This window comes from Bradysia coprophila, assembly GCF_014529535.1.
Source record: "Bradysia coprophila strain Holo2 chromosome X unlocalized genomic scaffold, BU_Bcop_v1 contig_128, whole genome shotgun sequence".
Taxonomy (NCBI): Eukaryota; Metazoa; Arthropoda; class Insecta; order Diptera; family Sciaridae; genus Bradysia; species Bradysia coprophila.
The window spans coordinates 26,897-50,728 of NW_023503295.1; the positions used below are offsets into that span (position 1 = coordinate 26,897).

At 35.8% G+C, this 23,832-nt stretch overlaps 1 long non-coding RNA gene across 1 annotated transcript; it reads right to left on the bottom strand.

The window, feature by feature from the left end:
* Positions 1-557: 557 nt before the first annotated feature.
* LOC119067616 lies at positions 558-19,212 on the bottom strand. Its single transcript, XR_005085975.1, has 3 exons — positions 18,833-19,212; positions 16,436-16,439; positions 558-570 (listed from the first exon to the last, which is right to left on the bottom strand). It is a non-coding gene; the product is annotated as an uncharacterized LOC119067616 (long non-coding RNA).
* Positions 19,213-23,832: the final 4,620 nt, after the last annotated feature.

Consider the following 23,832-nt stretch of genomic DNA (forward strand, 5'->3'; position numbering starts at 1 on the left):
ATAAAATTTGTTTATGTAACGTATAGACAACATTTTAAGACGAAACTTTCCTGAATTGCTCATTACGTAAAAGTTTATTTTAAGTTTTATAACTACCCTTTTCCCGGCTACCATTACGTTAGTTCAGTTTCAGCCATAGCGTCTTACATTTTATTCTATTCCGAATATTCGAAACGTTGTGAATGCATATCTTATCTCTGATGAGTATGCCGAAAAAAAAGGTTTTCTCTTTTCTTTTTATATCAGCAAAATTATACGGACAAAAAACTGGTGGAATTTTCTTTTGCACATTTTTGGTGAATAGGGCATTAATGTGGGCGATATCATTTTTCGTTACAGTTTATTTGTCGAATGGAGCGTCTCAATTTTTGCGTTTGAAAGGAACGCAAGTCACTTCATTGTCACTGGACTGGACTAAACAGCCCTAATATATCAACACCATAATATTATATTGCCGTAGTGTGTGTACATGTGGGTAAGTAGTGACAATCGGCATGCTGGAAAATTCTTCTTAAAATTATATTTCATCTTTTTCTCTTCTCTTCTTACTTATGATTCGCTAAAGTTGCTCTTGAGTAAAATGGTATATCCTTTATACTTTTACCTGGCTGACATTTCTGTAAAATCAAACAAATGTGTTATCTTGGCTCAGTGACTGAGTGGTTGTAAATCTAGTGGTTCAAAACTCAGACATTAGATTCGTTTGGCGGACTCAGTGAACAAAACTTATTGAATTATTGAATCAGTTCAAATCGAGTAAAGTTGTGATTAGAAAGATAGAGGTGAGCGGGAAAACAGGAATAGTAGGAAAATATGCAGTTTTTCTTGATTTCTCACCAACAGCACTGTTGTACACACTCGCCAATAGCTACTGATCGACAAATCTGTTTTTCACTAAAAATTAAATATTTTGGTTTGTCTCGTCAATACCTTTCATTTGATGTATATGATAAAATATTTAATTTTTAAGAAAATCGAGTTTGTATATACAGCAGTGCTATTGGTAGAAATCAAGAAAAACTACAAATTTTCCTACTTTTCCTGTTTTCCCAATACCTGTTCATAAAAAATGCTCGAAATGCCCGCCCAAGAGATGTTCTGCTCGTAGCGAGCGTAATAATCATGAGAAGGAATAATAAAACACAAGTACTATTGCTTGTGTGTTTGCAGTTCGAGAGCTGAATTTCTGGCTGTTTTTTATTGGAAAAAGAGAAACGGGAAGAGTGGTGATTAAGGATACAAATTTTCACGAATTTTTTTTTCGGAAATCGTCAATTATTGAACAAACTCAGCTCAGCGCCATCTATGATGTAATAGTAGCGAAAATAGTGGTAGTCGAATACAGCAGTTCTCACAGTAATACAAAATGATATTTTGGGCGAAATAATAAAAATCCATTTAAGGCCCGTCATTGGGAAATGACAGGACAGTTTCCCGAAAATGTATGGAAAATTTTAAAAGATTCAAAGAAACTCATCCATGATAATTTCCATTATATTCGTGTACCGTCTCTTTATGTCCCCAAGGCATATTTAAACACTAAAACACTTTTTACTCGATGCAAAAACAAAAAGTTTTTTTTTTGTTTTGTCGCGATAAAACACAGAAAATATTTCGACACAACTGTGACACTCCGCTATTATAAGGAGAAAATATTTTATCACCGAAGTGAACACAGCAAACATTCATTCTAGTACTTATAGGTAGCGGAGTGTCACAGTTGTGCGAAATATTTTCTGTGTTTTTGTCGCGACAAAACAAAAAAAAACTTTTTGTTTTTGCATCGAGTAAAAAGTGTTTAGTGTTCAAATATGCCTTAGCGACCTAAAGAGACTATGCCCGAATACAATGGAAAGCATAAGAGGTGAGTTTCTTTGAATTTTTTCGGTGAATTTTTGTGATAAAATTTTCCATACATTTTCGGGAAACTGTCGTGTCATTTCCCAATGACGGGCCTTAAGAGAACTAAATCATTCAATTGACCCTAACATCCCCAAGTTGCATATTGCTAGTTTGACGGTATGAAGGAATTTTCAATCATCCATTTCGAACAATTCAAAACGAAAAATATAGTTCAAGTGGTCGACGTTTATGAATCACATACATTTATAGAAACTACTTTCCCGCAACTCCTTCACGTCAATATTTTTTTATAAGCTCAACAGATGAACAAATATTAGCTTTATTACTCTGAGTGTCCAACCAAATCACAAATAATGGGAATTCGATGTTGTATCGGTCAACATTTCATTAGTTTGTTAATTTGTTCAGTTGGACGATATGATTGGTTATTGATATTAGATGAAGCGCTCAACTCGTTGACATGAAATAGAAAAATTTTTAAGTCAACGCTTTTATCGTCGGAAAGTCAACGTTGGAAAATATTTCCCAACTACAGCGCTTTTGCTATCTTTAACCGACAAACATTTTTTCATAAATACATGCTTCCATCGAAGTTAAAGTTAAAAAAAGAGAGAGACAGAATATTCCCTTTTTTTACCTTTATCAAAAATCGCTTGAAGGTATTTCGTGATGTTTTTTCATGAAATGTCCCCATAAAAAGCTATATATAAATCAATGGGCTAGACGTAACATAAAAAGATCATTTTTCATTATGCCTATGAAAGTCACATATAAACCTTCATATACGATAATAGTCTTGTACCTCACATTCTGAATGTATACATAAATAGAAAAGTAGCGTTGAGAACCGACCAAGGAAAGGAGGAAGCAACAAAAAAAGAACGCACAGAGCAAAAAATCTTTATTCAAAAGAGAATAAGAAAATATGTTCCGTACCTTATATGGGTACATGGGTTATAAGGTATTGTATCACACAAATAAAAGAAAAAGAAGAAAGAAAAAAAAAATACCGAAAAAGGAAATACCAGAAAAATATCCCATTTAAAGGATATTTAAATAAATTTATGATGTGCGTTTTGTATATTATTATAAGTGGTTGTTCTGGTAGCGGGGACTTATATAAACAGGAAAGTCTTTCACAATGTCGACGAAATGCCATTAATATCAATATTTAGAAAATTAATTTATATAAGCATTGAGACAGGTCCCAAACACAGAAGAGAGACATAAAAATGTTTATAAAAAGGGATTATGTGGTTGACTTTATTATGGTTTTCGTATTAAATTTTTATTTACGCAAGGATTTATAATGCCATAATAGAAGAAATCCATTGGATTTGTAACAAATAAGAACCATGCCCGTCCAGAAGTGACTGATTATTGTTTTTGCAGATTATTGCGGGGAGGCAAATGTTCGGGCATATTTTTAATAACTTGTTTATTTAGACGTGTTAAAACAGAAGTGTTTCTCGCCGAGTTCTTATCGAAGATAAATTATATTGCACTCTCAAGGAGGGTTCAGTTTAGTGTAATTAATTGGACAAGTCAAACGTGTAGCTGGGCATTGGGATTATTTTTGGGGGAAATGCTGTGGCACTTCTGGATACGATATTGTATCTAAGAGAAAACTGAGAGTAATGTCAAAATGACAGACGTTAGAGCAATGTTCTTTCTCCGATACAGGCGTCGAAACTGCATTTTTCCCAATTCATGCACTTCCGCTGCTTTCAGCATCCATTACATGACTGGAGATAAAAATGAAAAGTCAAGTTTTTGTGTGCTTTATTGACCTCGGATTCGGCTCGGATCAACAACATTCACATGAACACTCGAAAACTTCGACTGTTTATACCTTGTTTTATTAATGTTATTAATGTTTTCTAATGTCTGATACTTCCCCAAACTTGACTCTCTGATACGTGCATATAGAAACATTTGTTACGAACGTGAGTAAATTATCACTTTGCCAGTGAACGTTTGCAAATTTTGTTTACGCCAATCTGAGTGAATTAATATTTAACAGCTAGAGGTAAAGCGTTTCGTTAACGGAAGTACGTTCTTACCTATTATGGTAGCAAAATACAGAAACACCACCAAATCGCTCTCAATTGTTGTGTTAAGCCAAGGTTAAACCTCACGAGCAATGCGAAGGTTTCAAACCAATTTTCTCTGATCTAGTGAGCTTGAAGCTTGTTGTGGGGTTGCAAAAAGTAATTTCTTCCCGGTACCCAAATCCGATTTTCTGCAACCAAAAAACGTAAAAGTTACTTCCCACTATACACATTTCCCGCTCGTTTGCAGATAACATTCAATTTCTCGGAAAATTAATTTCTTTCCACAAACCCGGGATATTCTGGATACCGCGGATGCACATTTTTTACAGTCCAAGCTGTCCGTAATGTAAAATTTGAAAAGGAAAATTTCACTGGAAAATGTGCAACAAAACTCTACGAATTGCACAATTTACCAACATTTGTATATTAAAGTCTGACGGCTGAAACGTTGTAATATGAAAGGACACTTTATAAGCAGCATAAATGGTTTTACTTGCAGATGAGTTTAAACGCGTTCAACTACAATTTCCTTCTTCGAAAAGGTTCATAATCGAATGATTTCAACTATTAAAGTGATCGAAAATCAGCTATACGTTAATATCAGCGGCGGCCATTTGTGTAGTTTGGTCAATTGTGTCGGCCCAATTTAAAAACGTACAACAATGCTCTGGTTCTACATTGGTTTTCGCCCTTTAATATCAACCTGTCGAAATGTCCACAGTCCATTCAGTATAGCAGTTCATAAACTAGCATGGAGTGCTTATGTTCCGAATATAACTCGAAATTAACAGTAAACATTCGCTTAATGTCCAGTTATTGCAAGGGTGTGGGATGTGTTCCAGGTTCAATCAATGCTACCAGTAACACAATGGTTTACCCTGATTTAGTTTCATATTGTGAAAATACCACTGAAAAATACAGTTTTGTATGATTGTGTGGAAGTTATATTGAACGGGTCCGCTTCAAATGGAAATGTGAAAAGTGAATTTTATTTTTCTCTCCCAATCGGTTACCAATTTTGGAAAAGTAATCAAAATTGCACGAAATACTGTCCCTGAAAAATAAGTGGGATAGACCGTGTGTATAAGGGGTTGCCATACGTTTCAGGTCCATAAAAATTTATTTCAGTTTGCATCACGGGTTACCACTTTACCATAAAAATTGGCGTAAAATACCATCGATGGTAGGCAATTGCCGAAGACGATTAAAAGTTACTGCAACAGAAAATCGTTGTTGCCGAAAACTAATTCCCTTGACTGAAAGTCAGGGTCTAATGAAAGAAAATACCCTTAAATGTCCGTAACGCTAAGTTCACTTTGATATTTTGAAAATGTTCTACATTGGCAAAAAACGTTAAATACAGAAAACGTCCGTACACTTGTGGACTCGATAACTCAAGTAATTCTTTACCGATTTGCAAAATTTTGGTTTTAATCGACGGATAATGAAAATCATGAGGTTAAGTTCGTAGATGGGCAATATTGGGGTAATGCGATGGGAGTAATTCTTAAGAGAATTTTATTCCTTGTTACCGCGATAACTTCCCTAATTCCTATCACATTTTCAAATTTTTTGTATTATTCGACGAAGATTGAAATTCTTCAGGTTGAGTTTGCAGATGGATAATGTTAGAACAACGAGATGGGAGAAATTCTACACAGACGCTTTTGCTTGTGGACTCGATAACTAGAGTAATTCTTTACCGATTTTCAAAATTTTGGTTTTAATCGACGGGCAATGAAAATCATGAGGTTAAGTTCGTAGATGGGCAATGTTGGAGTAATGAGATGGGAGTAATTCTCAAGAGATTTTTTTACTTGTTACCGCGATAACTTCCATAATTCTTATCCGATTTTCAAATTTTTTGTTTTATTCGACGAAGATTGAAATTCTTGAGGCTGAGTTTGCAGATGGATAATGTTCGAAAAACGATATGGGAGAAATTCTACACAGACGCTTTCTCTTGTTACCACGCGATAACTTGAGTAATTTTTACCCGATTTTCAATTTTTTTGACGTAGTGAGTTTGGAGTAATTGTAAACATAACTTGTTATACCACGACATTTTTGCAACGGATTTCCAGAAAAATTTCTTATCTGACGAGTTGTGTCTAACAATTAAGAAGTACTTCCCAAAAGAGTTTTTGCTTGCTTGCTTGAGAAACCGATAGCTCGAGTAATTCTCAGAGGCTTCAAAAATCAATTTCGACCAGTAGCATAACTCATGTGGTTAAACTCGAACATTGGAATTTAATTGGACTAGTAATCTGGGATATACGACAATTTGTGCGTGAAATCCGTATTCTTAAAAGAATTTTTTTCGTTCCTAAAATGTTTGAACGAGTGTGAGCTTTGCGGCCAGAGCGAAGCGAGGGCCGTAATTCACACGAGTTATATTTTTTCAAGATGTAGGCAGGAAATACGCCAATTTTAGTAGACTATATAGGAGACTCATATTAGCTGTTAAACGTACCTCGCTGGACCTTCCACTCATAGCGCATGTTTTGTATGTTTTCTGTTATTTGACACTCATAGCGCTTTTTAGGAGACAATATAAAAGACTCGTAATAGAGTAAAATAGTAAAACATCGCTCGCTGGGCCAGCAACTCATAGCTCTTTTTTTTCTGCAGAAAATTAAATTAAATTTGAGTAAAATGAAGCATGTGATGGCTGCTGTTTTCTAAATAAAAGAGACATTGATTTTTCATGTGAATATAATTTTGTGATCCTTGTTACAAGATATTGGAGAAATTATACTCAGACGCTTTTCCTTGTTATCGTGATAACTTCAGTAATTTCTACCCGATTTTAAGTTTGTAGTTGGATAATATTGGAGTAGTGAGGTTGGATTATAATTGTAAAAAAAAATTATTCGACGAGTAAGTGAATCTGGATTTCTGGTTGAACAATCTAGAAGTCTAGAACAATCTTGCTTGCTTGATAACACGATAACTCGAGTAATTCTCAGAGGCTTCAAAAATCGCAGATTTGAAAATATTAAGTGTTTTCGACCAGTATCGTAATTCATGTGGTTAAATTCGAACATTGGACTTTATTGGATTGGTAATCTGCGATATACGACAATTTTTGCGTGAAATCTTGTTCTTAAAAGAAAATTTTTCGTTCCTAAAGTGTTTGCACGAGTGTGAATTTTGCCAGAGCGAAGCGAGGGCCGTAATTCACACGAGTTATTTTTTTCAAGAGGTAGGCAAGAAATGCGCCACCTGGTCAGAGCTTTTAGTAGACTATATAGGAGACTCATATTAGGAGTAAGACATCGCTCGCTGGACCTTCAACTCATAGCTCTTTTTGTTTCTTCAGGAAATTAAATAAATATAAGTAAAATGAAGCATGTGATGACTGATGTTTTCTTAATAAAAGAGACATCACCTTTTCGTGTGACTTTAATTTTGTGATCTCAAAAACACCACCTCATTTAAAAATGGTTAGAAAACTAAGACTGGAATTATAGAAAAAAAATAGCCAGTCAAGGGACATGACCCACCCAAGAGGTGGGGCCTAGTAACATTCAGAAAATTTAAAAACGATGTTTTTGAACGACATTCAACCAGGGCTGGTGCAAAAATCAAAAATGTTCTAAGCAGCGACAATAAAAACTGTTCTCAGTTACACCCCTGCGGTATAAGCGAATGTTGTTTCAAAAAGTTTGCTATATCCTACGGATAGCTTTAACAACAACAACAAAAAAAAGTTCTGCAAAATATTTGAATTACAAAATCCGAAAAGTGATTTTCCGTGAAAACTTCCAAATCGAGTGCTACAATTCGTTTGCCCGACAGTAACGAGTTTCGAATTCGTCTTGTGTGAAAAAATGAAATGCAAAACCGTTCTGTCGTCTTTCGTGCAACTCTTAACAGGCACGAGTTACATGTGCCTTCTGAATGGAAAAAGTCTGCTCGCCGGTATACCAAATGAAATTGTTCGTTTCGAAGAATAATAGAGAACAGACGCTGTCTGCGCATGACGGGAATTTTGCGATGTTTTCGATTTTGAGGAGAAATTTTGTTGTTGAATTCGGTGTGTGGTGAAATCATTCCTACCACACATCCTCGGTCGGTGAAACGAGATTATAAAATATGATTGCAATGAATGCAACGACACGGATACATGATAATAAAGAGACATAGCATTGCATTCCGGTTATTACGAATGGTTTAAATGCAGTTAACACGGTTACGGTGTAGTGTAGTATATAGGTATCAATGGCAACAAAAGCACCTCTCTCTAAATTCATAATTTTTCCTTTTTCACTAACAAAACAAAATCCGCTACAATTTATCGGTTACAATTAGTTTGTAACATATAATGCAATTTACCCTCTTCCAAACCGAAAAACAATACACCAGAGTGTTAGAGATATAAATTGGTAATGCAAACAGTGGGTTTGATATTAAGCCAATAATTAGACACAATTTTAGTTTGTAAATTATTATAATATGCCATTTTGAACGGGAGGGATAGCGTATGGTATATAGAACTATTTTACTAATTTTATTATAATTGAAGTTCCCATTTAAATGCATGTAATCAGAGGACTGATAATGCAATTTCCATTTTATTGATTCCATGCAAAAGTTATTTTGGATAAATTTTAGCACAACACGGCTGTGATTTAATTATTCGTTTTCGATGGTTGTCCGAGCGTTTACCGTTTCATTTTGCACATGGCGACCTTTCTTACGAGGAGAGAAATCCTATCCTAGCTTTAGAAATGTTAGAAATTATTGAAATTTATTACTTTGAGCTCATCCTAACCTAATACAGAAGTATAGCGGTCTGTGCGGTTATAAGACAACGGTCATAATTTAAATAAAACAAACGGGGTTGAATGGCCAACACCAATAAGCCAGGTTTGTAAATGGCTGACCTGCATAAACTGGACTTAGGTCTGGCTGGTATTAATGAATCCGTGTGCTTTGAGGAACTTTTTGCGTGATGAATGTGTAGGTCCTTTTAAATGGGAAAACAGAAAATTGTAAAACGGAGTTTTAACCATTCGAACCAAATACTGACAAAAATTGTTGAATATACCATGATTGTCAATGATATGGCAATGTGAAATGATGGACATATGCGTTCTAAGTGGAGTCTCTAAAATTGGGGAGCTAATTCCACAAAATTCGAAAAATTTGCTGTAATTTCCCAAAAAAATCCCCAAATTTCTTAAAACTCTCTAAAATTACCCAAATTCTGTAAGATTCCCAAAAATTATACAAAATTCACTAATCTCCCTAAAATTACCAAAAAATTACCAAAAAATCACCAAAATCCCAAAGAACGTCTACTGTCAACCTTTCTGCCTAATTTTCCTTCAGCTGACTTTCAGCTGACACACTCGTACAAACAAAACTGGTTAGTAGTGCTCGTATACGGATTTAACACTCCAGGCATGTGCGTGGTAGTGGCAGTGAGAGAATCAAGCTCAAGCAAATGTCGACTGACATTCGAAAGAAGCTAACAGATTCAGAGCCAAAGTCTTTTTCGATCCCTGATATTGGCATTAACAATCAAAAATGCTGAAAGTTTAGTGAAATGAACAAATATTTGATGAGACATTTTAGGTTGCCTGGCGAATCTCTAAAATTGCCCATAATTTTCTTAAATTCCCCAAAACTGTAAACTCAGCTCGAAAGAAGTCACTACTTTTCCATCTTTTCATTCATTCCATAACAATAGCTTCTCTCTTTTCATTTTTTCCATTCTACATATGCAAGTGAGTGCAACTACTCTCTTTACGTTTCTCTTGATAAACAAGCCATCAGAACAGTCGGAGCGTTTGCTGCGACTGAGCCCCGTACAAACCCGTATATCTATTGCGTACGTGACCCAAGTGCGTCTGTCACCCTACTTTGACCGTAAGCCTATTGCGCCGGTTAATGTAGTTAAAGTAAAATTATTATGAAATGTGTACATCTTAGAAATTGCGCATAGCGCAATTACGAAGCCCCGTACGACGTTCCTTTCAAATGAAACAAAAATTTCAAATCGCCCTAAAATTTTAATTTTTTTGAGTATAAATACTCATAGGGCCTAGTATCGGCCTCAGTCCGAGGACCCAAATTTAAAAAAAATTTCAACTACATTCTATTCGGCCTTCGATTACCTTCCAAATGAAACAAAAATTACGAAAAACGAATGAAATTTACTCGAGTTATATGTGAAATACACATAAGGCCCTAGTAGCGGCCTTAGTCCGAGGACCCAAATTTATTTTTTTTTCAACAACATTCTATTCGGCCTTTGATTACCTTCCAAATGAAACAAAAATTTCGAAAAACGAATGAAATTTGCTCGAGTTCTATGTAAAATACACTTGGGGCCCTAGTAGTGGCCTTAGTCCAAGGATCCAAATTTAATTTTTTTTTCAACAACATTCTATTCGGCCTTTGATTACCTTCCAAATCAAACAAAAATTACGAAAAACGAATGAAATTTACTCGAGTTATATGTGAAATACACATAAGGCCCTAGTAGCGGCCTTAGTCCGAGGACCCAAATTTATTTTTTTTTTCAACTACAATTTATTCGGCCTTTGATTACCTTCCAAATGAAACCAAAATTACGAAAAACGAATGAAATTTACTCGAGTTCTATGTAAAATACACATAGGGCCCTAGTAGCGGCTTAGTCCCAGGACCCAAATTTAATTTGTTTTCAACTACATTCTATTCGGCCTTTGATTACCTTCCAAATGAAACCAAAATTACGAAAAACTAATGAAATTTACTCGAGTTCTATGTAAAATACACATAGGGCCCTAGTAGTGGCCTTAGTCCAAGGGCCCAATTTTTTTTTTTCAACAACATTCTATTCGGCCTTTGATTACCTTCCAAATGAAACAAAAATTTCGAAAAACGAATGAAATTTACTCGAGTTCTATGTAAAATACACTTGGGGCCCTAGTAGTGGCCTTAGTCCAAGGGCCCAAATTTTTTTTTTTTCAACAACATTCTATTCGGCCTTTGATTACCTTCCAAATGAAACAAAAATTTCGAAAAACGAATGAAATTTACTCGAGTTCCATGTAAAATACACATAGGGCCCTAGTAGCGGCTTAGTCCCAGGACCCAAATTTAATTCGTTTTCAACAACATTCTATTCGGCCTTTGATTACCTTCCAAATCAAACAAAAATTTCGAAAAACGAATGAAATTTACTCGAGTTCTATGTAAAATACACTTGGGGCCCTAGTAGTGGCCTTAGTCCAAGGACCCAAATTTAATTTTTTTTTTCAACAACATTCTATTCGGCCTTTGATTACCTTCCAAATCAAACAAAAATTACGAAAAACGAATGAAATTTACTCGAGTTCTATGTAAAATACTCATAGGGCCCTAGTAGGATTTCACTTCTAAGGCCCTAACTCACGGTCCACTCACCCGATTTTAAAAAACTTTTTTTTCCTGGATTGGTATTGACAATACCTATCACTTGCCATGTCATTTACATTTCCATCGTTTATTTTGCCATAAATATCACCAAAAGACCTTAAATTACTTAGGTGGCCCTAACTCACGAAGGGCCGACCCGAATATGCCCATCTTCGAACTTAGCCTCACTATTTCGACTATCTTTCAGGGGAAAAAAAAATTTTGAAATCGGATTTGATTTACTCAAGATATCGACGTGACGGACAGACGGACAGACGGACAGAGAAAATTTTTATTGCGGATTCGTCATCTATGAACATAGGCAAACACTTTGCCCTTACCGTCTGCTTCGAATTCCATCAATTACACACGGCATCGTAAACCTATAAGCCCCTTTGTACTTCGTACGGGGCTAAAAAGCACAGAAAACGGTGTGGAGCAAATAAAACTGCAGAACGATCAGCACGTAAAAACTTGAGTTTAATTGGCTGAAATTCACTAAAATTCAGCAAATTCGCTCCTGGACAGATGTAAACTTTGAACCAGAAGGAACTTTGATTGTAACAGTGGAAACCGTTCAACGGATAATGAGTATTGAACACCTAGTACATTATGAATGAAATCCGAAGTCCTCCTCCAAAACATTCGCTAGCCACCGCTTCTACGTCCAAACCATCAAACAGTCCAAACAGACAATCTTCGCTGAATAATCGAAATTGCCTGAATTTCGTAACGAAACTAATCGGTGAATCAAATCCTCTATCGAACTTTTGTTCCAATAATATCCGGACTTTTTCGTTGTTGTTCTGCTTCAGCTGGTGTTACAACCACCTAAACACATAAATTTCCACTTGTTGCACAATACTTATCCAACAGACCCATATATAATTCATGGATGCTAACTAAAATGGAAAAGTTTACACGGAGCCCATCATGTCACCTATTTACAATAATATTTTACAGACACATTAATGAAACCACACCGAAACGCATCACTCTCTTTCTCACTCATTCCATCCTCCATACCGCTGTGCCACCACTATTATAATATGAAATTACCCTTCCCTCGCATCATAATTTTATTCGAAAGAAACAATTTTATCTACAAATTTTCCAACATTTGTTCGTGTTAGAAGTGACACCGGAAATTTTAACATGTCACGTATGCGACAACATTATTTTGTTCTTTTCCAGTTTTACCATTTTGTGTCGCCCATTTGAAGATAAATACATTTTCCAGATAGAAACATAGACGAAGCGATGTGATATGCTAGCGGTGTCTATTGTGAAATGTAAAAGACGTTCTATAAAGTGCACAAATGCTGATTCTGTTTCCTCATATGTTTCACTGAGATGATGTTAAAATATTATACAACTCGGGAGCTGCATAAAAGCGGAAACTTTATCTCATACGTAGTTCCTCTCGTTCAAATGTATTAAATGCATTATGTGTAGCGTAGACTCAGTCTAACGACGACGGATTCGTATATACAAATATATGCTTCGGTTAAACATTCACTAAGTTCAGGTTTATACTTAAATTGATTTTCTTTTTTGATTTATTTCATGTAGGTTAAGGGTACTACATTGTGACCGGGCAGTATCACGCCAAGGGTTATCGACCTTTCAGAGCAACACACACACCCACACAAAAACCTACTGCCCGTAAGAACTTTTTACCCGAAAGAATTGCACTTTGCAACATTCATTTTCCATGAAATTAACAAACAGAAAAATCGGCAACACGTAACGCTTTACATTTCCACCCCAAATGAGTTTAACGAAACGAAATCAAGGTATACATAAAAGTGTTAGTCGTGCAGCGATGTTCGCTGACTGTGGGTAATCAAAGCAAATATGTTTTAACTGACTACAGCAGACGAAAGTTGAACGAATGCGACAAAACGAAATTTAACTCGAAACTTATTACAGTCAACAAAAGCATGGATAATAGAGTCAGTTTGGTTTTTTTTTTTCGTGGGCAATTTACATTTCAAGGAAGCGTCGGTACATTTATTAGGATTATGCTAGAATTTAAAAAAAAATGTCGAACGTTGATACTTCATCATGTTCCACCATAAACTTTTGTGCTTATATTTTCATAGTATTGGTAAAACCACTCCTGGAACATTTTTGAAAACATCTATTTTTCATTTTCATTTAAAATTCGCTATAACTTTACATGTACCACAAGTATGGAAAGGTAGAGCGAAATGCTGTTTGGGAACGAAAGTTCAAATGCAGTAGATTTTTTTGTAAAATGTGGCATGGATCTTGTTGACGTTTTCAAAACTTGTCAGTAAATTTACTTTAGCAATATGGCGCTGTTGTAGTCGTCAGGATATAACTTCTGGGAGCGACCATATTCAGCTATGAAATCAATAATGCCTCTTTTATAGTTTTCAGGGTAAACTAGTACGTCGCCACATGCCGGATACATTTCGTCATAAAAGTACCAGCGCAAGCGTCACTACTTTGGCATTAAGGGACATTTCATTAGAAAATAGGGAGCAAAGAATGAATTATTGAAAAAAATTGTGTTGCCTCTACAGGCTGGCAGAATTTTTCTAGATCTCCAGAGGTTTTCTATACAAAAAAATAAATTTCGTATTTGTTCTCTCAGATCGAAACAAGGGCAAGAAATCACCCAATTTTTTGATAAATATTAATAACTTCTAGAGGCATCGGTAATGCTCAAAACGAACGAGGCATTGAAAACGTGTTTTGGTCCTATTTTTCATGACGAAATTTTCGAAACTGTCAAATGAAGTTAGAACTTTTTCTATTCAAAATCGCGACTGTTGCATCTGTCAATGAAAACTACGACCAAAACACGTTTTCAATGCCTCGTTTGTTTTGAGCGTAATGCTGAAAACAAACGAGACATTGAAAACGTGTTTTGGTCCTAGTTTTCATTGACAAATGCAGCAATCGCAATTTTCGATAGAGAAATTTCTAAATTTATCTGACAGTTGCGACAATTTCGTCATGAAAACAAGGACCAAAACACGTTTTCAATGCCTCGTTCGTTTTCAGCATAAGGTCTCTGCACACTTCACCGTTTTAGGTCTCCGTTTTGAAAAAGTGCATGCGAATAGGAATTCTCTCTTTAAGCATGCGCATTATTAAAACGGATACAGCGATAAACTCTCTTATCCATAACGAATATATAGGGAAATGAGAGAAGTAAGAGAAATAAGAAATTTAGAAAAAGACAGTCATTTAGAGAGTTTATCACTGTCCACCAAAACAGTGAAGTGCGATCATGTCTGGAGCGATAGCGGAGGACTTGACGCAGTCTAACTTCCAAAAAAAGAACGAAGAAAATTTTTTGAGACGCGGCAACTATGTATAGGCGAGATTTCTACTTTCGCCAAAATGTCCAATATCGTAACCAAATTATTTTTTAAATATTCTCCCTTGAAATACAAAGAAAATGAGCTATCACACGCCTACCAAAGTGCTCGGGAACCGGAGATATTGCGTTTTCCAAGTCCTCATTTTCAGTACAAATACATGAAATACATTCTCCAAACAATCAAAATCTTTCAACTTACTGTATGTTACTTTCTATCTATCTATCTGTCTATCGATCTATCGATGGTCGATCTCGGAAAATCCGCAGCCAATCTCCATGAAACTTTGCAGGAACCTTAGTCAGGCCATTAGAACTTAAGTTTCATTCATCATTATCACAGGAAAAATCAGAATTTTGTGGAATTAATTAATTAATTGTCGGAACAATTTCTCTCACAAAAATTTTCAGCCATTTTGTATTGATAGTGCTGTTATGACTGTTGTGAAGTTGGTTGTAATTCAAAGTTTTTGAATATTATGGTTTACATGGCTGGCAATTAGAAAAATTTGGCCACATTCAGGGTATGTTGGACAGCTGTAAATATTTGGTCACTTTCAGGGTATGTTGGGCAACTGTAAAAATTTGGTCACATTCAGTGTATGTTGGGCAGCTGGAAAAATTTGGCCACATTTAGTGTATGTTGGGCAGCTGGAAAAATTTGGTCACTTTCAGGGTATGTTGGGCAACTAGAAAAATTTGGTCAGTTTCGAGTAGTTGATTTTCGTCAAATTTTTGAATTTCGTCAAATTTTCGAACTTCGTCAAATTTTCGATTTTCGTCAAATTTTCGATTTTTAATTAGAACTGTTCAAAAAAAATCTGCGCCAAATAATTTTTACCAAAAAAAAATTTGACTGGAAACAACCAAAATTTTACCAAAAAAATCTGCGTCGCATGTGGCAGATAAATTTTCTTGCTGGTCTGTTCCTAGTAAACTGCTACTTCGCGACGCAGATTTTTTTGGTAAAATTTTTGTTGTTTCCAGTCAAATTTTTTTTTGGTAAAAATTATTTGGCAGATGATGAGAAAAACTAAGACAGCTTGTTTGAACTAAAATTGGGTGTAAAATTTATTTTTTGCGTAACAAAGCTGAAAGCGTCAACTCTAGTGATATCATTCATTTTAGAAATTGTACTTCAAAGACTGCGTCACACTTTTCTCGGAGAGATTTTGGTTGGGATTACAGATTTAGCCAATTTTCATTTTTTTATAATTCGCTAATGTGACGCATCCCGTTTCTGCATTTAGCTCTTCATATATCTTGTTCGTGTTATTTAATTTGATTACATTGAAGATAAACTGAGCCTTTGGAGTAGTATAATACGACGAACTCCATATTCAGGTATAGTAAAATTGACTCAGTCCGGCTGTCTGATTGGTATCGGAACAATTTGTACGAGGGCGGAAAGGGTGGAAAATTGCGGAAGATATATGTGTCGTGCACGATCCCTGTAAAGAGCCTACATTTTTTTCTGATGAGTTCAGATTAAATGGGTAAATATGAACCGAACTGTCAAAGAAGTTACGGTGGAGGCGCACGGTGCGGCGTTGAATTATAAATATTTGAAAATGAAAATGAGGCTCACCGCGTAAAACAAATGAAACTCCACAGAAGTATAAACAAAAGTTCCATTATTTTCGTGTCGTAGATTTTACTTTCTGTCCACGGATGCGAAATCCATAATATGAGATACACCACACCGCAAAACGCTAATTACAGTATGTAAATTCCAATCCAACAAAATAACATTGTCTCAATTTCACAAAACCAATCTAATTTTAGTTCCTTTAATTTACAAACACTTTGCTTTGCATTGAATTTCAATTTCGAATTTAAATTGTTTGTCTTTCACTTTACAACAAAATGTATCACTTCCATCCACTTTCATCTATTTACGAAGTTCTCTCTTATGCTACGCACAACAGGCCCATCTGAGGCTTAGGTGCAGGCGTAAAAGCCACCCACTTATTCTATCTATCTTCTCTCTTATGCTGTGTACACAGATACATCGCATTGTGTCAAATAGGGGGGTCGAAGAGTCGGATTACTTCACAGTGTAAATTGAATTTGGTTTTCTTGGCGGATGAGATTTTCCTGATAAAAGTTGCTTTCGGTTGTTTGTTGTACATACTTTTTGCTGTAAGACCTAGCCACAGTGCCGGACTGGCCGGACTGGGAATTCGGGGGATTCACGAAGGGACTTTTACCTGAGTTGGGTAAAGACCCGAATGGCCCCTTTTAATTCGCCGATGACATGAATCAGAACAACAATTTGTTTGTTATAGTTTTAGTAATTTTGTAAAAGGATACATTCAGCCAGAGATTCTTTACATGCGGGTGCAACATTATGCAACATTTATACGAAAAATGTATATTGCGTGTGCAAACAAGTGAAACGCTTCATTTGAAATACAATTTGCACTCGAGTGGATTACCTGACACTCGAGAATAAGTCTATTTTGTGTCACAAAAAAAAAGTCGTGATGAAATTTTTTATCTTTAATTAATCAAAACGCTTTTTATTTCAATTCGTGAACAAAAAAAAAATTCTCGATTTTACAATCTTTCAAAGAAATTTTTTTACTCGCCCCGTTCGCGATACAATAATAATGACAATATTCGTGCCCGTGGCAAAAAGCATCTACAATTTCGTATAGCTTCTAAATCAGAGCAGACGCAGTCGTATGCAAGGTAAATATACATACTGAAGGTAACGCAAATCCTCAGGGAATAGCAAAAAACAAGGACCCCAAGTTCCGGGTGAATATAAGATTTGTTATGTTGCATCCGTGACGTTTGGCGTGATAATGTTGGTGGAAGTGTGTTGTTTAGCATTTGGTTTGGCATGTGTTGCAACCTAACAAAGTGATTTTGACTTGTGTCCAACATTATAAAAGCTATATTCACCCGAAACTAGGGGTCCGTGTGTTCTTGTGGATTTGCGTTACCTTCAGTGTTCATATACTTTGGTCGTATGAGCCAATGGGCCTTATTTGAGACAGTCGCCGAATAGACGGGCATTTTGATTCTTTTTCTCGAAGGGCTTTGTTGAGCCATCCCGGCACTGCCTACCTAAACCTCTATCTGTCTGTATAGCCTATGTGTGTATAAATATTACCCACACTCGAATCATGAATGAAAGACATTGGGTTTTACGCTCATATTCTTACAACCATTTTCGCCCGGAAATTTTTCCAAATTGAAAATTTTCGATGATTTTATCTACCCTACCGACGACGTGGGAAAAAAAAACAACAAAAAACTTTGCTAATCTAATCAATTTGAATGAGAGATTATAACATGGATTCCTCGTCTCTAGTGGAACGAATAAAAAAAAATAAAAGAAGAAGAAGCAGCAGCAGCAGAAACATAAAAATGTGTAAACACCTGAGCGTCAAAAGATGGTCTAGATTTGTTTGATGGAAAACTTCGTCATCAAAATGTTTATCTTTTCATTTTCGTTTTATTTGCAAGATGATTTCATTTGATGCTGGATTCCACCGGGGATATATGTCTACTGTGTATATACGTTAAGGATTCTTTTAAATATGTTTTTATCCTAAATCTTTTGAGTTGAGTGGTGGTAACAAACACCCATTACATTTTCTATATTTCTTTTGCTATTTAAGTAATGAGAAAAATGTTAGAAAAACCTTTTAAGACGAGTCCGTCTATTACATGTAAACAAACACCGAAAATAAGTTTTTTTCCGCTCTATCTCGTGCTGCTGCTGTATTCCTTTCGGAAGGTATACATTTTTACGTTCTATGTAAACAAAGGCGTAATTCACCGCAAAAATAAATTATCTTGTCACTGAACGCAATATCATTTTTCCGTCTTGTATGCCTTCAGTTAAGAGGTATACACTACGTGTATGTGCACAGAACAATATATAACATTTCTGCTAATTCAAAAGCATTTAATGAATGTGTTTTTCGCTTACACCAATTTCGTAATGAAAGAAAAACATTTTTTTTTCTTTACTAGAGTCGACTGTGTACCTAACGGCTGTGACCTGTGATAGTTTATTTTTACGTCACGACTGGCGAAGATTCACCTCGCGTTTCTTTGGTTCAATTATCTTACATATTTATGATAGCAGATAGAAGTGGGACGAAGATGATAAGAATGGTTTCGGAAATTTTACTACACTTTCTCAAGAAACTTTTTACTACAGGTGCCCAATCATAGTATGACTACGGTTGTAGGATGCATTACTTTTACATCCTACATACTTCCTACATTCAATTGAACCAACGAATTCAGATTCATTTTTGATTTTGTCGATTGGCACCATTGACAGACAAATGGTTAGTTCTAATTATTTCCTTGTGGTGGCACCACATACTTTGCGTGTCCAAGCAGTTAAAGAAGCACTAGGTAGCGTCAATGAAAATTCTGAAAGGACAGTATAGCTCACATCTGACTTGATCACAAAGGCAGTAACCAATTTAGAAGAGATCTTTTTGTGAACTAAATGTATTTTACATGCTACATGCGTCGAAAACCGTACTTTTCATGTTTCAAGCACTAGTTACGACGCACAAAGCATGTAATAGTACATTACTATGCAAGGGAAGTAAAGTGATATCTCGTATCCAGATGAGAAAAAGTATCCGAGGGCGGCAGCCCGAGGTACTTTTACTCATCGTGATACGAGATATCACTTTATTTTCCGTGTGTAGTACGACGTTTTACTATGCGAGTGATGTAAAGGTTATTGCCTATACATGTAATAGCCTTATTACATGCACCAGCATAGTAAAATCCATTACCGATATAAAAATATGAAAAGTCTCGTTTTCGTGTGTTTATTCACGCCGTTAGTGTGCCAAGAATTTGAATTTTAAGTGAACGATTCGATGAAAAAGTGAACCGAAAAACACATTTCAACGCTTCCTTGTATGAAAATGACGCTACGTTAGAAAGATCTCCGCACTTTCCATTTTGAATTTCGACCGCACTTGCGGCGTGAATTGACCTCGACTGCGCCTCGGATCAACAACATTCACAGGAGAATTCTACTTTTTATCCCAAGTCATGTAAAATACTAACGCTTTTCTGATCTTTCAAACGTGAGAGGGAATTCGTGTGAAAAGAGAGAAATGTAAAACGCTGAAGAAATACATGTAGAAGAATAAATGGAACGAATTGGATAAAGAAAACCAACAAAAGCGGTGAAAACGTATGTTGATTGTTGAGTTTAAATTGGACAAAATAGCAAAATATTAATCATAAGAGATTGTGAAACAAAATCATTTTAAATGGCAATCGGCTGTAACTCTACCGTTTTTGAGATCTTGGTACTTGACATATGCAAGATTCTTTTCATAATATTTTCATTGTTCATTTGTCAACATTTGTCAAAGTGACATTTTAGTGTATTTTTGGCCTTTCGCGATATTTCAAAAACTTCAGGTGATTACATTAACTGTGTGAACACGGGTTCTCCAATTGAAATAAGTGATAGGTCGTTGGATTCGTCTTTCAATTCTAGATAAGACGCATCTTTGAAGACGCGTGAAGGCTTGTCAGAGGGTCCTGTAAAAAGTTTTTTTTTGACAAGAAATAACTCAAGAAATAATTATTGTAAATCATTGTTATGCTGTACTAATGTCGGTCTTGGGAAGACCTACTACAGGTGGAGTGTATGCACTGGTTGGTCCAAGTACATCCACAAAAACCTGCAAGTCTTTTGAAAAAAGTCTTGCTGTCTTGCTTTTGACAAAATCAAAAATGAAACTGAATTCGTTGGATCGATTGAATGGGGTAAGTATGTAAGATGTAAAAGTAATGCGTCCTACAATCCCATAGTCATAATATAATTGGGTAACTGTAGATTTTCCCGAACTTTACTTATTTAATTTTTAATTTTCTCAAAATCAAGAAAATCTTTACAGATTTTACAAACCATTCAAATTTTCCGGATTTTTTAGTTTTTTTAAATCTTCTCGAATTTTTATAGATTTTTTCTTTAAAAATATAAAAAGAAAATGCTTCCTCCTCTAAATGATAGCGGATTCAATAGTACGTTACGTTGGATGCAATGAAAGTAATTCATTACGTAAAATAGTAACCTTACGACAATCGCACAAACTCACAGTTTGAGCGAAGCATGTTGTTAAATTCATAACACACTTTGTGGGTTTGCGAGCATCACAAGGTAGGTTATGAATTACATAGGAGCATCCAAATGTATTCTGGTTTATTTCCTGTTCAGCCCCACGTGACAGTTTCTCATCACAAAAAATATTCCTCATGTAATGGGGTAGGCAATAATTGTGTCTAAAATAAACCGTCCACAACAGATGCATATACAACTTTTCATATAAGTGACCGAAAACCCGAAAAAATTTCTGCAAAACCACCGTTTTCAGCCCCGACAAATGAAAAATCTTTTGTTTTCTTGTGGCCAGAAAATGCGTCATTACTGTCTTGCTCAAAACTGGTTTTTCGCGTTTTCTGGTCACAAGACAACAAAGTACCGTACTGTGTTACTGCGGAGTTTGGGATGCCGGATGCACACCCATCAACAAAAAATGTCCCAACAAGACAGTAATTAACTATTAGCTGAAGCATTTCTTTCGGCGCCGTCAGCATGTAAAAAATAACTTGGACGACATGGTTATTGACCTCAGCTTCGCCTCGTATTTGATTCACAGATACGGTAGGCAATCAATCAATCAGAGCTATTTATCAAAACAATTGTAAGAAAAACAGTTGGGATCACTCAATATTGTATTGATGTTTGTAGCAGCTGTTTTGGTGGTTCATTCAAACACCATTCTTAAACGAGTTGCACGTGCCTATTACACGAATATAAACACTATATTATACAGTCAATGTGTTTGGATGAGTGGACCAGCTAGTAAAGTTATCATCTTAAGACGTCGTTCACAAAACACGCTTTCTTGTTATAGGAATGGCATTCTGTTCATTAATTTGTTAATGCTGCATCTTCATTCCTTTACTTTTTCCAGAGAAATGATTTCATTTCGCGAGAGTCGAAACGTAAGCTTGTGATATCCCGAAAATGCAACGCTCGCGAAAAATTTACCTGTGCCAGTTGCAGTTCATTCGAGTTCGAATTTAATGCAACATGGCAATTTGATATTTCGGTCAAGCGACCTCTGTTAGTTTTTCAATCGATCCAAAGTTAGCAGTCCGAGTTCGGACTTGAAGGAGTCGGTCTCTTTAAGAGACCAGTAAAAAAATATATTTTGGGAAATTGTAATACAGGCCCGGACTGGCCATATGGTGAATTCGGGGAATTCCCGATGGGCCTTTTGGATTTTTGTATGAGAATTTTTAATTTGTGGGCCTTTTTAAATTGAGTTGCATGGAGCCCCCGATGGGCTTTTTCGAGCCAGTCCGGTACTGGTAATAGTTATTTACGTATCGATTGAGTAGGCCGAAAGAGTTACGCATTAAGTTTTGTATGCTTGCTAAGAGGACCGAAAGTAAAGAAATGTCAATTAAAGGGGCGAAAGCGAAAGCTTTCGCCCCGCGAATTGACAGCTTTACTTTCGGTCCTTTTAGCAAGCATACAAAAAGTATTTTCGGCAAAGTGAAATTGTTCATTTGAGTGACTCTGTCGATGTTATCAAAATTGAGAATTGGATTTTGGCATTATTAAAAGAAATGCAAAGCGAAAACTCAGTACTTTGTTGTTAATTCACCTTTGGATGAAGAGAGAACCGTTAATCCCTTGAACCCGGATCTCACATGAACACTGAATTGACAAGTATCAAATTTGGAGGCTTTAGTGATACGAGCTACCACTAAATATTGTTTGTATTGTACGTTTTAACTCATACAACAAAAGCAAGTCATCTATCTGTACCAAGGCTGTATACTTTGGGGAGGTCACGCAGATACAGATACGCGGGTTACACACCACAGTTGATGATAAAATGGCCGATTTCATACAAAAATTCACCTACTCTGACGATTCTCGTCGTCTTGATGATGTGGTGAAGTTTTTGTATATGTAAAGTCATCAGAAATGGTGTGTTCCCGCGTATCTAATAAAATGGCGGTCTGCGTGACCTCCCCAGAGTATATAGCCTTGTATCTGTACAACAGAAACGCAGTACCTACTGTGATTTCACCAGCCTCCGAATATTTTGTATGTTCATGCTAGAAGCAGAGCTGCGATGCAACTCATTAATTCCATTGATTTCATTCGCGCGACTCTGTTTTCTCATTCTAAAAGCTTTTTAAAGCTCCTTCCCGAAGAAACAAACATTTTATTAATAAAAACAAGAAGTGTACGTCGCCTCGAACACGAATTTAGCCAATTAAATATCATTGCCTCATTAGAAGTAAAATTATCTCATCAACATTGTTCAATATTTACATATACACAAAGTCACAGCCTACTTCTGTGGCAACGTTATTATTATTTACCAAAAAACAACAGTAAAGCACACAGAGAAATCGGAGGAAAACTATTTTAATTTCCATTAAGGTAAACATGTTACACAAATAAAATTTTCCGGCAAAACCATATCATCATTTCTGGATGTATGATTTTGTTTCACCAAAATTAACGTTATATGGGGATGTGTTGATATTATGTTGTCGTTCTATGATTGTTACATTATGAGCTGTGTATTTTAAGCGTACCATATAATATTTTGTGAAGGTATTGAACGTTGGATGTTATTTTCGAGACAAGTAACATTTTGCGTTATATTTTGAAAATTAAAGTTTTCGAGTTTCGGGGAGCTAACGAAAGTGTATTGTCAAACAAATATGTGGGTGCGAATGTTTTGGAATCTATTAACACTGGTAAAGGGTTCTGTGATTAAAATAATGAATTTCATTTGCATTTTGCGGAATCATGGAAACACACATCCCAAATTGTTACACAATGCTTTACAAATTCAACTTAGAAAATCACTCGGCTGTGAAGAGGCTTTAAATTGATACGTTACGTATGCTAGGCTCAGTTGTGATAGTTAACAGCCTATCGGCATTAATCAGTAAACTAAGGATAACATGACCAGTGCCATAGTAGCAAAATACCGTGTTAGAGCATCTTTATTTGCTCATAATGAATGTTTAACAACGCATGAAGGGTTAGAAGCTAGATCATTATGCTACTAGCTTCGCACATTATGATTTTACCTTCTGATACCCGGACTGACTCGAAAAAGTTTA